The sequence below is a fragment of the Leptonychotes weddellii genome, chromosome 10 (genome assembly GCF_054177405.1).
Source record: "Leptonychotes weddellii isolate Sample4059 chromosome 10, ASM5417740v2, whole genome shotgun sequence".
In the NCBI taxonomy this organism is placed as follows: Eukaryota; Metazoa; Chordata; class Mammalia; order Carnivora; family Phocidae; genus Leptonychotes; species Leptonychotes weddellii.
This window is the reverse complement of record NC_138378.1, coordinates 36,025,217-36,040,912: the sequence shown is the minus strand read 5'-3', so window position 1 is coordinate 36,040,912 and position 15,696 is coordinate 36,025,217. Positions and strand designations below refer to the sequence as shown.

General features: G+C 42.4%; 1 protein-coding gene and 1 long non-coding RNA gene across 2 annotated transcripts in view; one reads left to right on the top strand and one right to left on the bottom strand.

Moving 5' to 3' along the window:
* Nucleotides 1–15,696, bottom strand: part of MACROD2 (mono-ADP ribosylhydrolase 2) — a 412,997-nt gene that overhangs the window by 299,006 nt on the left and 98,295 nt on the right. The window lies entirely within an intron of this gene.
* Nucleotides 4,719–15,696, top strand: part of LOC115941857 (uncharacterized) — a 40,752-nt gene continuing 29,774 nt past the window's right edge. The window contains exon 1 of the long non-coding RNA XR_004076533.2: nt 4,719–5,027. This is a non-coding gene — a long non-coding RNA (uncharacterized LOC115941857). The remainder of the gene's footprint in view (nt 5,028–15,696) is intronic.

The window sequence follows — 15,696 nt, the reverse complement described above, 5'->3', positions numbered from 1 at the left end:
GACATATGCTCTGCTTCACTCATTAAACCTTGGATTACTCATAGCCCTAAAATGTATTCTCTGCTGGAATTTGACACCAACATTGAAGCACTGCTCTAGAATTAACAAATTAATATCATTACCTTATGAAAAAAAATTTTCACATTTAAGAGACTGCTGTACGGGGGAACACTTCCTCATACTTATTTGGAGAAAACTTGTTTTTCAATAATAACAACACCCAATTTTGAATTATTTCATCAAAAGAATGAGATGATGCACCAGCAGCCAAACTCAAAGCATCAAAGAGCACATTCATATGAATTTCCAGAATGAAACAACTGCTCCATTCAAGGTAAACACTAGTGATGCCCCATCTATATCCCCTTGACCTTCCCATTTCAGTGCACACCCACCTGAATCCCAACTGCTAGTGCCTGTTGCATTGTCCAAGGGTTCTCACCTGCTGCTGGAGGCCACTGTGCCACACACCTAGAGTTCTGGGGATTAAGTACTCCCCCCGGTAGCTCTCAACCAGTAAGTGATGGGAGTGATGTATAACTACCTTAGCTCTCTTGTACCTTGGTAGGATGATTCTGAGGTGTCAGTTTCCCACAGTGGAAGGCGACTTGATAAGGCACTCTTTATTACCTGCCCTTCCCTCCCTGCACTTCCTTGTCACTCCCTTTCCTTCACTGCCCAAGACAACTACTTGCATTTGAATCTTTGTCTTGAGTCTCCTCTGGGGAACCACAAACAAAGCCAAAGCCATAAACTCAGCCCTTCTTACTGCAGAAACCCAAGCACAATTATTGCATGTCTATTTTTACCTCCCAAATCTAAACCTATTTTTAGTTTGGCTTTGGACAACTCTATCTTAAAATGACCAGAAGATCTTGTGGAACCATCTACAAAACATAATTAAATCCTGCAGGATCCACACAGATTTGAAGAACCGAAACCGCCCCCATCCATTAAAAGTATAATCAGAGTGTTTTAGCGGGGTGTGACTCTCCTTGGTAATATTTTTCTATCCTCCCTTTTCCCTTAAGTAAACAGAAGGTTCTCCATCCCCTTAGACAACAGAAGCAATCTGTATTGGCGTTGTGTGTGTGAGTAAAAAATACAACTTTAGAGCAAATTCCAAAAAACATTAGGGGCAGGGATGGTCATGGTCCAGAACTTGCATTTATAACAACTTTCTCCAGATGCAAATTATCTTTTCCAATTTTCTGTAAGTTGCCAGTTGCAGTGTTATATCAGGAGATAATTAATTGGGTATCCATCTTATAGATTTTCTGCAATGGCCATTCTCAAACTGCTTAGAGGAAGTTTATATTTTTTTAAATTTTTAAAAAATTTACCTACTTATTTTTAGAGAGAGAGAGAGAGAGAGAGAGAGTGTGTGTGTGTGTGTGTGTGTGTGTGCAGGGGACGGGGGCAGAGGGAGAGGGAGAGAGAATCCTAAGCAGACTCCATACTGAGTGTGGAGCCCAGCATGGGGCTCCATCTCACCACTCTGAGATCATGACCTGAGCTGAAACCAAGAGTTGGATGCTTAACCGACAGGCACCACCCAGGCACCCTGGGAGTTTTAATATTTTTAAATAAATAGTTTTTAATACATGTAGAGGGAAATAGCAAATTCTTGCAATCTGTGTGGCCTGGACAAAGTTTCCTGGAAGAATCGGTGGATTCAGAAACTCCTTGAGGCCACTGAGGCTAAAAAAGCCACCAATGACCAATAGTTCCCCAGCAAGTCTGAAGTCAGGAATCTTAATTCATTTGAGGCCAAGATCCAATGTTGATATTGTTCTAAATGGGTGGGAAAAATAACTTGAAACAGAGAAGAGACTACTAATGAACAGCTGAACATGACTCAATGAGAGAATGAACTGAGAGAACAATGAGAAACAAAAAGAACAATGTATGAAAATGCTCTGTCCTAGAATGGAATAACAGGGAAGCAGTCTGAGAGTTCAAGCAAACATCCTCCTCCTTGGTTTCTAGAATAGCACCAACACATTCACAGCCCCAGGTAGCCCCGTAGCCTGTGTGTGGCCCAGAATGTCCCCAGTTGGACTGGATGACTTCTACGCCAGCCATGCCGGGCAGTTATCACTTAGAAGAGTCTGTGGCACCTTTTTTCTATGACCTTCTCTGTACGTGAAACAGATGGCAACTATCCTCAAAGATATGTTCCCAGAAGTCTGAACCCCATTTGCTGCTTTTTAACAACTTTTCAACAACTTTTCTCAGCTTGCCCTGCCTTTAAAAATGTCATCAAACTGGAGATGATGCTATCAAAAGCAGCTTGGTACCTTGAACAGCTTTCTGTCCCGTGTGGTGGGTCATGCCAGGGTCACTTCATAAAAAGTGGGGTCCCCTCTGGAGTCTCTGGTAAGATCTTTAGATACCACTATTTAAATTCAGAAATAAATCATATGAATAGTCGAAGTCCTTTTGCGTTGTCAACAATAGCAATATTAGTAATAACTAACAGCCACTGCACATTGCATAGGTATCTTCTTCGTACCTCGTGTATTATTCTCCCATTTTATCCTACTGCCTTCATGTTACATAACAAGATGTTTGCCTTGGCCCTCTGCTCTTCTTACTCAAATGATCTAAATATCCAACCTGGGTGGTTCTCTCTTGAGCTCCAGACACAGAGTGGTCAGCTCTTTTTTGATGACCTCAGGCCCTGAGCTGGAATACAAACTCAATGGAGGGGCAGGGGGAACCACCTCATTCAGTTCCAACCCAAGCCCTTTGATTCCTCCTTAACTTGGTGGATGGGACTCAACCCACCTATTTTACCAAGCCAGGAAATGAAGCCTTTCCCTGAACTCTCTACCCATCTCCATGCAGTCACTATATCTTCTTAGTATCCTTCCTAGAACTACTGCTTTAACTCTGCCTGTCATCATTCCTTGCCTAGACCACTACTTCCGTGGTCTGCCCAACTCCCAGCTTTGGTCTCAAACTCCTAAAATGAAAATTTGTTCAGGTTATTCCCTGCTTAAGATTCTTGATGATTCTCTAGAGACATCAGAGACATTATCTTGATCTCTTGCACCTAAAGAAGACCCATCCTGATATGGTCTCTGCCTACCCTCCCTGTTTTACTTTTCACTGACTCTCTCTCCCATGCCCAAGTGGACGACCAGTGTTGCTTGTTTTTCATGCCTGCATTGTTTGTCCTTTGTTTCTGAAACCCCTGTCTCCATCCTTCAATATTCAGTTCAGCTAGCACCAGTTCTAAAAAGCCTTCCCTGAACTTCCCCCCCTACCCCACACAGCCAGCACAGGCATCCTTCATTGCACTGAACACCCTGCAGTGAATGAGCTATTCTCTTTCTTTCTTTCCATTTTTTTAATCTCTGTGCCCAATGTGGCCTCGAACTCATGACCCTGAGATCAAGAGTCACATGCTCTACCAATTGAGCTAGCCAGGTGCCCCTATTCCCTTTCCTTTTTTTTTTTTTAAAGATTTTATTTACTTATTTGACAGAGAAATAGACAGAAGAGCACAAGCAGAGGGAATGGCAGAGGGAGAGGGAGAAGCAGGCTCTGCACTGAGCAGGGAACCCGATGCGGGACTCGATCCCAGGATGCTGAGATCATGACCTGAGCCAAAGGCAGACGCTTAACCATCTGAGCCACCCAGGCGCCCACCTATTCCCTTTCCTAATAAAAGACCAAACACTGTGTCTCCTACTTCTGTAACCCTAGAGCTGATCACAGGACCTGGGACATAGCCTACACACTTCCTATTTGTAGGATGAATGAATGATGAATAAGATAGAATTATCCAGCCACAAATTTATGGTATATTTACACTTTACATTTCTTAAACAGTCTGAAAACTGTTCACCTGTCCCCATAAGTACATTCATATTTATCAGTTCAATTGAAACTCTCCTTTTGTTTTGAAAAACAAGATAACCATAGCCTTTTCATCTATCAGTCATTGTTGGATCAGCTTTGGGGGCAAAGGGTGTGATGGGACCTAGTTCATAAACCTTATTTGCCTAGAACAATTTTAATAAATTACCCCATGATTATCTTGGGAAAACTTGAACTGTACTCTGCAAGCTCCAAACCAAATCTATTTTTCCCCATCCTTCTGTATTGTCTAATTATGTCTGTTCTGTCCCTGATCTGTCAAACCATGTTTGAATTATCCTTCTCTCATAACCACATAAGCTCAGCTGAGCCTCAACATATGCTAGCAGAAAACAATAGATAAAACAAACACAAGTAGAAAAATGACAAGAAAAGAACCACAAGGCTTGGTAATCTGAAATGAAAAACAGTCCATCAGGAATTATCTTGCAAAATACGAACAGTCTTGAGAAACGGTGAATGGAACATTAGCCTTGAACCCAAAAATATCCCCAGAGAGGTCACCATTCTAGCACAGCTCTGGAGATGGATACTAAAAATTTGCGTTTGGGATCTGAAATGCCCAGCCTGCCCAAAAGTGAAAACATTGGCAGTCAGAGAGAAGTGGATTTAGAACATTGAAACCCATATGGGCACCCCACTCTGGGAGCCATGTGTAACGTGAGAAGCTCCATAAAACTGAAGCACTATTAACGATCAGAGACAAAGAATTGCAGGATTTTTGGTGACAAAGCCCCAAAAACCATGTGGGCCTATTATTTTTAGCTAGAGCTGGGGGAGGAATTTTTACCAGCTTGAGGGGTAGAGAAGGCTGCGTAGAAGCTAGAGAGGAGATCCAAGAAGGGGTGGGATTAAAGTTAGAGCCAAGCAATTCACCGGGTGAAGAACAAATCAAACCAACTTCTGGAGGTGGGGCAGGCCGACAGTGTAGTCAATTCTGGGGAGGTTGTCAGAGCGACGGGTCTGCCGAAGGCAAGGAACGGAGTCACAGGTTAATAGCAATGAGCCTTCAGGCAAAAGTCCAAGAGTAGGTTTCAGCCCAAAGGTAAAGAGACTCTTCTTTGATCCCTACTTCGTCATAAAGAATGGAGCCCAACGTAATGGAAGACAGAACTGCAGCCACCAAGAGGCATACACCAGTAAGACCACCTTTGTTTTACTCACGGCTGACTTTACTCAAGCCTTGTTCTCTGGCTCATGGCCTATTTGATTCCATTTTAGTAACTAAGTTTGTTATCAGTCATTTCTGTCTTGGGAAAGTTTCACTTGAATTCAGATTTTATTGTACTTTTATACTGCAGTTCAAAATTTCCATCTCGGGGCTTCCTCATGCTTCTCCCATGCATTTCCTTGCCTTCTGCTCTGGGTCCTGTTTTTAATTTCCCAGAGTGCTTATGCATGGGTCACCTGGCAGTGGCAGGGAGGGACAGAGGATTTAGGCATATGAGGGCTTTGGAGTAGAAAGGGGAGAGGGGTCCATTCCTTCAGCCGGATGCAAGCCTTGCACGATGGTGGGTGTGGGGGCTGGGCTGTGGTCACATCTTTGCTGACACTTTCACTGGCCTGGTCTCTTGCGCTGGTCACACCGAGTCCTGGCTCTCTCATGATCTGCACTGGTGCTTTCCTGCAGGAGTCCATCCCTCCACTCTGTGGATGGTATCCTCCATCTCACTCGGAGGCATCGAGAGGATCATGGTGAGCTGGCTGCACCCCATTTAGCTTCTGGGGCCACTCCAGATAGTTTCTGAAACACTAGGAATTCCTACCCCACCGACTTGTCTCCTTAGAAACCCAGAAATGGTTTTTGCCTTTACATTCCTCTATTATTTTCTAAATTTTTCTTTCATGTCTAGGTGGACAGTATGTGAGAAGTTTCTGCCTCTCTTCATCAGAAGAGGTGGAAAATTCACTCAGGTTAGAGGAAGAGTTCTTAGGGTCCTTCGAAAGCTGTTCCATCCTGGTTTCCATTTAAATATTCATTTTTTTTTAAAGATTTTATTTATTTATTTGACAGAGAGAGACACAGCGAGAGAGGGAACACAAGCAGGGGGAGTGGGAAAGGGAGAAGCAGGCTTCCCGCAGAGCAGGGAGCCCGATGCGGGGCTCGATCCCAGGACCCTGGGATCGTGACCTGAGCCGAAGGCAGACGCTTAACCGACTGAGCCACCCAGGCACCCCAGAACACGAGTTTCTTTTTTTTTTTTTTTTAATTTTATTTATTTATTTGACAGAGAGAGACACAGCAAGAGAGGGAACACAAGCAGGGGGAGTGGGAGAGGGAGAAGCAGGCTTCCCGCCGAGCAGGGAGCCCGATGCGGGGCTGGATCCCAGGACCCTGGGATCGTGACCTGAGCCGAAGGCAGACACTTAACGGACGGAGCCACCCAGGTGCCCCTCCATTTAAATATTCTGATGGTACAGGCGCTCCTGTCTCTTGAATAGACTTTGACGCAGACTGGGCACAGCTGTCTCCCTGGAATTCTGAGGAAATGGCTGCCCTTTGGGGATGAGGAAGGGTCGACAGCAAAACAAGGGAGCAGCACAGGCATGTTTTGCGGATACTTCCCACACCCTGCACACCACACAAAGGGATCAGAGAAATCTCAGCAAAGCAGAGTGACAAAGTTACCTAAGAGAAACAGGGAATGTGTTAAAGGCAGAAGGGTGTGCAATTTATTTTTAAAGCCTGAAGTAAGAATTATCTGGCAAGAATATAAAACAATGTACTATTTTTTCCCTTGCATTAAGATATGGATATATCAGTTTGGCAAAGATCTTAGAAACTTAATAAAATGTTAACACCCATCCGGCTGCATCTTATCAGAATCCAGAGTCCCTGAGTCCTGCTTCTTTAAGATGCACCCATCTCTTAGGGCGCCTGGGTGGCTCAGTTGGTTAAGCGACTGCCTTCGGCTCAGGTCATGATCCTGGAGTCCCTGGATCGAGTCCCGCATCAGGCTTCCTGCTCGGCGGGGAGTCTGCTTCTTCCTCTGACCCTCTTCCCTCTCGTGCTCTCTGTCTCTCATTCTCTCTCAGATAAATAAATAAAAATCTTAAAAAAAAAAAAAAAAAAGATGCACCCATCTCTTCAAGCTTTGCAGTTCTTTGATCTGTTCTAACAGTCTGGCTGCTTCTATTGCCTTTCAGTGCATTGCCAGGCACCTGAAAATCCACTTTGCATACACACAATACTTTTTTGTTTTAATGTTGCATAAGATATATTTAGTGGTAGTGATCCCAATTTAAGTTGAAATTCAACCATATAAGGTGTTAGCCAATGCAAATAGCTCAGCTGTGTTGACAATCAGAGGAAAAGACACCTTGAACACATGGCCCAATGCACACAATCAGGTGATGCCATTCTGGGCAGGTGGCATGCTTCCCTTTACTCCAATTATAAAATGAATTGCAATTTCAGAGGCTTTCAAATGTAGAAAAAAAATAGGAAATACAGTGAGCTACAAGAGGAGCTGGAGGAACTGGGTATGGGAGAACATGATCAGAGAGAGGGTCATACTTATTTTCAACCGCAGGAATAAAAGAATGAGCATATAATGAAAAACAAGAACAGAGTTTTTGAAATCTGCCATTTGTGATGCCTTCTATGTATTCCTCATTTTAGGTTAGGTGCTTCATATTCATTTTATTTAGTTTTCATCTAACAGAATCTGGAAATAATTAAAGTGACTTTCTTGAGGTCACACAGTAGGAGCAAGCTGGACTTAAACTCTACCTTTCCTGTGGACAGCTGAAAAGCAGCAACTTGTGCCTAATAGCCTGGCTTATCTCTACAATCCTGGGGGATTTTAGAATGAAGGTTTACTCCCTTTTCCCATTCCTCACTCACCCGTGGGTCTCAGGTGCAGTCACGAACAGTAACTAGCTCTGCAAAGCCACAGAAATCCATGAACAGAATGACACCATTTATATGATCAGTCTGTCTGCCTCTGTATTCAACTAACTTTATTCATTTTAAGGTAAAATGGTCAGTCTTTCTACTCGTTTATGTCATTTTCAACAGGACTGCTAAGAGGCAGTCTCCATTATGTGCAGACAGCCTCCTCATGGGTGGAATCACAGGCTTTAAAGTCAGGAAGAACTGGATTTGAATCCCAGCTACTTGACTTTATGCCAGATTAACTTCCAGTAGTCTCTCTCTTCCCATCAGTAGAATGGGTTATTGTGAATAGCTTTCATGGTTATTGTAAAGCTTACAGGGGATAATATCTTAAAGCTGTGAGCATGGTGGCTGATACAAAGGAAGAATACCATATATTAAGAAAAAAAAAACCCTTCCTGTTTAAATTCAAATGATTTTAGAGTATAAAGAGAAAGAAAAAAGAAGGTTTGATTTGTAAGCATTATACTACATCTCTTTAGCTATCAACCTTTTTAAAGGCACAAGGGATAGGTACCAAATAAAATTTGAAGTTAAGATGGTTTCTTTAGTAGTAAATAGACAAGCCAAGATATAATGCCACAATGCTGACATGCCAATCTAAGATCTAAACAAACTGTCATAATAAGTAGACAAAGCTGTTGGTAATTTTTAGGAAATCTGGAAAGACCCAAGCATGTGCAAAACTTTAAAGCCATTAATTTCTTACTGCCTACCAACATAGAGAGTTCAACAGGGTCAGTGTGTGTGTCATTTTAATACAGCCAAGTGGGCAGGGCCCTGTCACACTAATAAAGTAGGTGCAGCTTAATTCCGGTAAAATATTCATTTTCATTTGATAGCTTTCTAGAGATGCAACTGGATTTTTTTTTTCCCTTTTTGCCACCGGGAAATTGATTTCTTTGTGTACTTATTAAATGACAATCTCTTGGTTACTGTACACAGTCTGAAATTTGAGATCATGCTTTACCTAGATGTGCCTAGCAGAACATGCTGGGGTTATATCTTGGTTTCAGCATGAGGCGGCTTCTCAGGCAGCTTGTCAGTCTGTCCCATTTTATTAGTATGTGATGGGTAAATGCATTGGACACCTCTCTCAAAAGAAGCTGTCCTATTTTCTATACCCCAAACACAGAATGTTTAAAAGAAATTTCTAGAAGTTTCTTTCTTTCATGGTTTTGTTTTTTTGTGTTTTTTTTTTGTTTTGCTTTCACTCCTTTTTGTCTAGAGGCACATTCTCTAGAACATTTTTTAAATGACTACAAGAAAACAATAGAGCCATCATTTCTATTCATTTTCTTCTACAGTATTAGAACTTCCATGACTAATTCCACTGCCCCTGATGAATAGCTAAAGCTACAGTGGCGGAGCATTTCTTCTGTAGAATGTGAAAGTCTGTGGTCTCATTTATTTTGCTACATGTCTTAAGAATATATGATTTTTTTTTAAATGTTACTTCTGAAAGAGCTTCACTGCAAAAGATATTTCTCATAGTGTCTCAGGCTTAATCAATTGCCCGTGATTTTGCAGGCCTTAATGGGAGGAGACACAGACAATGTAATGTGCATTATGCAAACTTAGCCAAAAGTGAGGCTGTGGAACAGTATCAGGGACACATTATCTCCCAGAAGAGTCGACACCATCGAGGCAGACAATTAGATTAGAGCATTTTCTTAACCAGGCCGGAAGTAAAATCTTGGGGACAAGATATTGTGCAGATTTGGGTAACAGCCCAAAAGGCAAGAATCTTGCTATAAGCTGTGTTTTTCTATATTCTAGAATTTGTAATAAGGCTGTTTCTTCTCGGAATTAAAGCAACGGGTTTTATTTACTAAAGTAGCAAAGACCCATAATGTGCTGTGGCCTGAATTGTACAAACATCTGCCTCTTTCTCAAAAACTGTAGGGAAATCTACTCAGCCAGCCAGTCACCATGAAGTTAGCTCATTTGGGAAGTATTGCAACTTTGTGTTGCAGGGAGAGGGAGTGCAGGATGATGAGTTCCAAAGAGACAAGAGTAGATAGGCAAGGGAATAAATCAAAGAAAAAGAGCCATGGTCTGTGTCCGAGGGTGCTCATTACACAGAAACACACACACAAAACAATGCAGGTTGAGGTAGAATGCATAATCCCCACGTGCCTGACCCCTGGGGATTGCTCAGGGCCTTATAAACATCGTCTAGCAAGTACTTAAACGGCCAGATTTAGCACTCTGTCTACAATAGATGCAGGAATGAAATTGTTTAGAAGCAATTACAAAGTAATATTTCAACAAGAACAAATGAATGCAGCACAGCTTCAGCACGTAAGTGCGGAGGGGGGTCACAGCATGAAGGCATCATCGAAGTCAGATGGAATTAATCATAAGAAAGTGCAGAGGGATGCTGGTCGGCATATTAGTTCCCTAGGGGCTGTGGCCAGTGCCTGCCCTACCCAGATAACTTCGCAGTCCTTCACGCACATCAACGGGGACAAGCAGAACAGAGGGGGCACCCAGTAGGTGCTTGGCAAGTGTTCAGGAGGCCTATTAATGATGCTGCTGAGGAAACCGTAGGTATAAAAAAATGACCGGAGCAGATATGCCAACCTAGCAAGTGATCACATAATCTCACCTGGAAGAGGTCGTGTGCCAAGAGAAAACGCCCGATGAAGAGAGAATCAGAGGGCATGATTCCAGTCTTGAATCTGTCGCTGGCTAGCTGTTTTACCTTCGGGGAGCTTTTTATTTTGTAAGTTCTTTGAGACTCAGCTATCTCATCTGTAAAACGAGACATTGATGTTTACCTAAGGGTTTGTTACGGAAGCTAAAGAAGATGCAATTGACAAGCATAGTGTCTGGCACCAAGTGGGTTCTCAACAAATGGCCAGTGTGCTCTTCGGTGTACAGATTGATAAGAGTCCTTTAGGGACTGGGTGTTATACGCAAACAATGAATCATGGAACACTATATGAAAAACTAATGATGTAATGTATGGTGATTAACATAACAAAAAAAAAAAGAGTCTATTAGGGATGCAACATAGGGACCACTATCCATGGGTATTCAGAGACCCAGGGGCCAGAGGGGCATTGCTCACTGGGGATGGAAAACAGTTTTTTGGCTAAAAAAGAAAGAGAGAAGATGGAGCAAGTGAGTGAAAGTTTCAATTATCTGCATTGCCCTGAAATTACACAGAGTATCCTGATTCTCTTCTGCCTCCTACATGAGGCCAAGGCCAGGCCAGAAAAGCAATCATTTTTGCTGGTCCAGTGGCATTAAGTGGGCAGTTGCCAACACCAGTTCAAGGTGTGGAGACTGGGCTGCAGTGTAGCTGAGGAGGTATTTCTGGTCACCTCCAAACTCAAAGCATGTGATAAATGCAGAGAAACATCGAGAGCTGAAGACAAAATGTTTACCTGCAAGGTGCCCAGAGTGGGTTGAATGGTGGCCCCCACAAAAGATATGTCCATCTGGAAGTTATGAATGTGATTATATTTGGGGAGAAAAAAGGATCTTTGCATATGTCATTAAATTAAGGTTCTCAAGATGACATCATCTTGGATTACCTGGGTTGGGCCTTAAATTCAATAACAAATGTTGTTGAAAGATAGAAAACAAGAAACAGACAGAGGGCACATGAAGTCACAGACAGAGACTAGAGGTATGTAGTCATAAGCTTTGGGACATCAAGGATTGCCAGTGGCCATCAGAAGCTAGGTGAGGTATGGGATACATTCTCGCTCAGAGCCTCCAGGAGAAACCAATCCTTCTGACATCTTGATTTTGGACTTTTGGTCCCCTGAACTGTGAGACAATACATTTTTGTTGTTTAAAGCCTCCTGATTTATAGTAATTTGCTGTGGCAGCCCTAGGAAACCCAGACAGCTCCCACTTAGGGGGAGGAATCAAGTGGCCAGTGTGGGTGGGCATCACCACTGATATCGCCCAGGAAATTTATGTTCAGTCTGCCCACTTAATATTTGAGTCACAAGTTAGGGAGTGGTTCATGTTAAGTAAAGCTCTTAACCTAATTTTGCAACAAGAGTATTTGTCCTGTGTTTCAGAAATTTCCAGGAGTGTAGAAGATTGCACAGATTATGATGCTATAGACCGAAGCGAGAGCACCTTTTGGGACTTTCTGGCTGTGAAGAGAGTATCTACCGGTTAATCTGAATCTCCTGAGAGGGTTGATAAGGGACAGCGGACCCATTATATCCATGTATGTGATCATAATTATGTAACTTATACTGCAACAGGCTAGCCCCTGCTGATCCTTTAAGAAAGGGTTTAGAAAGCACAGATTCCATAAAGCAGGACAATTAAACCAATGAAAAAAGTAGCAGTTAGGAGCTGCAATCTTTGTACCCCCCATAGTTCCCTTCCATTCCAACACGAAACGATCCCAAAGCATCTCTGAGACTCTCAAGTGGTGGCACGTGTTAACTGTCTCCCCTTCCACTCACCCAGGCAGGATTCTATGAGGGTCCGAGGGGATAATTTGGATACCAGATTCACTCTATCCCAAATTAACTCAGAGAAGCATATGGATGGCTGTATTGAGCTGCCTCTGGGCATTTTAGGCTGATAATATGTTCCAGTTTAGTCAAATACATCTTCAATATTGCTGTGAGCTAATGGAGAGGAATTACACACATTTTCAAAATTTGACAAGACAAATAGGAGCTTGTTTCTCAGTTCTGATACAATGAATGTACCTTATGCCTTGTTTTCTCCAAATCTCATTTCAGAACACAAAGATACCATTAACAAGCTCCCCATGGTTCTTCCTTCCCTCACCTGGCCTATCTCACTTCTTTTCCTTCTTCCCTTCCACCATTCAAAGACAGAGCAGCCTGGAGGGAGTGTAATTAATGAGCTCCATCTCTGAGCAGCTGGGGGTGGGTGGACCACTGGAGCCAAAAAGTAAAGTGGAATTATCATGGGGAGGATTTCAGATCATTTGTTAATCTGCCTTTCTGCTTCTGGAGGGACAGAGCGGGTGAAAAGAACAGCAGGACGGAGTACAGCCATCATCCCACAAGGACTGGGTACAGGGAGAACCTAAAAGAAAAGCCCAGAATGGGCAGCAGCAGCAGGCATAGCAGCAACAAGAGAAAAAATGTGTACGGGGCAGCAAAAGAAAAAGGCAAAAATAAAATACAATGTGGAAAGAAATATCCCAGGAAGAAGTAGCAAAGCAAGTAAAGGGGAAAGGAGAGGAATAAGACCTAAAGAAAAGCAATTTAAATGAACACAAGCAGAGGTATCGAGAATCAAATGGGATTTCAAAAGGCTTAAGGCAGCAGAGAAAGGGAAGGTGGGAAGGACCAGGAAGAGAGTACTGTGGTCACTTATGCAAAAGGCTTAAGGTTTTTTAATTGGGTAGCCTATGGATGGGAGGGAGAGCTGGATCAGTCAGCTGTTTTTGCAAAACAAACCACACCCAAAGTCAGTGGTTTAAAAAATAACAAACACTTATTCTTGCTTCTGTGGGTCCCCTGGTGGTTCGTTCATCTGGTTTGGGCCTGTTGGGGAAATCTGCTGCAAGCATGGATCCAGCAAGGCTTGGCTCCTTCGTGCAAATTGGTCTCAGGTCTTTTCCACATGTGCTTCTTCTAGGACCAAAGAGGAAAAAATAATAGCCCCCCACAGAGAGGTCTTTCCATTGCATTGGCAGGGCTCAAGTGTCAAGCCATTTCCAGCTTCTGTTGCATTACATCTGCAAATATTCCATCGACCAGATAATGTCTTATGGCCAGGCATAAGATTAACGTGCAAGAAAAAACAATCTTCCCAGGGAGGTGGCAGGGAAGGAGTACACAGTTGAAGAGTATTCTGATCAATCATGAGAGTAAATGAGGAAGAAGAAATAGAAAGTTATCACAAAGGGGCACTGGGATAGTGAATGAGTGAATGGGATAAGTTTGAATGAGTGACAATAATGCACATTTAATGGAAGTAAGATACAACTTTATATACTTCATATCTATAAGGTCAAAGAAGACCATCACTTCCTGCAACCAGTATGTGAAGCGTAGAATTTCTTGTTTTCTTCTTCCCTTATTAACTTGTGCTGGAAAAGCATGTGGCTGTGTTAAGGTGGGCCATGCCATGGCCAGTTCATTTAAGAAATCATTACACAGGGGTGCCTGGGTGGCTCAGTTGGTTAAGCATCTGACTCTTGGTTTCAGCTCAGCTCACATCATGATCTCAAGGTGTGAGATGGAGCCCCGCGTCAGGCTCTGTGCTCAGCGTGGAGTCTGCTGGAGATTTTTTCCTCCTCCCTCTCCCTTTGCTCTCTGCTCCTTCCCCTCTGCTCCACCCCCCCCATTCATGCATACCCTCTCTCTCTCAAATAAATAAATAAATAAAATCTTTTAAAAAATTATACAATATTCCCCCATGATATGATAATTCTTCAAATCAATATCTGACTATTGATTTTAATCAGGAAACACATTTATAATACCATGCGAAATAATGTATTATGTAGAATTATAATGAATAGGTTGGCTTATAGAAATATTTTAGTAGGCATAATGTGTGAGATTTGTAAGATAGCAAAACAAGCTATGATAGAGTATAATCAAGAGAAGAGTAGATAGAGAACGAAATGGCCAATGGCTTGAAAATATCAAGCTCTTGGGTCAGTGTGAACAGGAAAGAAAAGAGAATAGCATTGCAATTTCCCCAAATAAATGTAATTAGAAAAATTAATATGATCAAATTATACCCAATTATAGCAATGGGTATGCCAAATTATAGAACTCAAAGTATATCATAAGGCAATGGGGATGTCTGGGCTCTAGTTCTAGCTGAGCTACAAAATTAACATTTTGCTTCTGGTACGTTCCTTCAGTTTCCTTTGCCTCAGTTTCCAATCTTTGAAACAGAGTCATTCTCCTAGTTAATCTATAAGGTTCCTTCTGGCTTACGCATTCAAGAAATTTTAATTGAGCATATACTTGTGACTTGATGCTGGGGTGCTCAGATGAAGTTAACCTGGCTTGGCTCTCACCTACTGAGGTGGGACCCAAAACATGTCATATGAATTTAATGTGGCACATGCCACATCAAGAAATACTTTAGGAGGCCTTGGGAGGTCAGAGAAGAAGAAAACCTGGGGTCATGGGAAGGCTGAAACCTGCACTTTCTGAAAGGTGGATTACAACTAATCGATTGAAGGGAAAAAAAGAGCATTGCAGATGAAGGCAGAAACAGATAGGAATAGAGGCAGGAAAAGTCCTGACACGTGCGAGAAATCAGAAGTATAGAGTCTGAACCAGGGATTAGTCTATAGTAGAAGACAAGTGAGGTCATTCAGATCCCTATATACTCTGCTAGAGTCAACAATGAGACATTGGGGAGTTTTCAGTGACAAGGTTTTATGGTGGGTTTGTAGTTTTAGATAGCTGATACCACTGGAGGATAGATGTTGGGAGCACAAAGCTTCAGGCAGAGAAACCAAGCAAAAGCACCTGCAATGTAACAAATAGATTATAAAAATCCAAACAGACACTAGAAGTGAGGATGGGGAGAGAAGACAGGTTGATAAATATTTAGGAAGCAAAATGAAGGGAGATAATCAGTTCACATTGGGACATCCTGAAATTGACATGTCAATGGAGACTCCAAGAAGAGGTACCAGCAAGCATTGCAATTTACTTGTAATTAAGAAACAGGAAAACAAGATCCATCCCCTTACACCACACACAAAAATAGACTTAAAATGGATGAAAGATCTAAATGTGAGACAGGAGTTCATCAAAATCCTAGAGGAGAACACAGGCGCAACCTCTTCGACCTCAGCCACAGCAACTTCTTCCTAGAAACATTGCCAAAGGCAAGGGAAGCAAGGGCAAAAATGAACTATTGGCACTTCATCAAGATAAAAAGCTTTTGCACAGCAAAAGAAACAGTCAACAAAACCA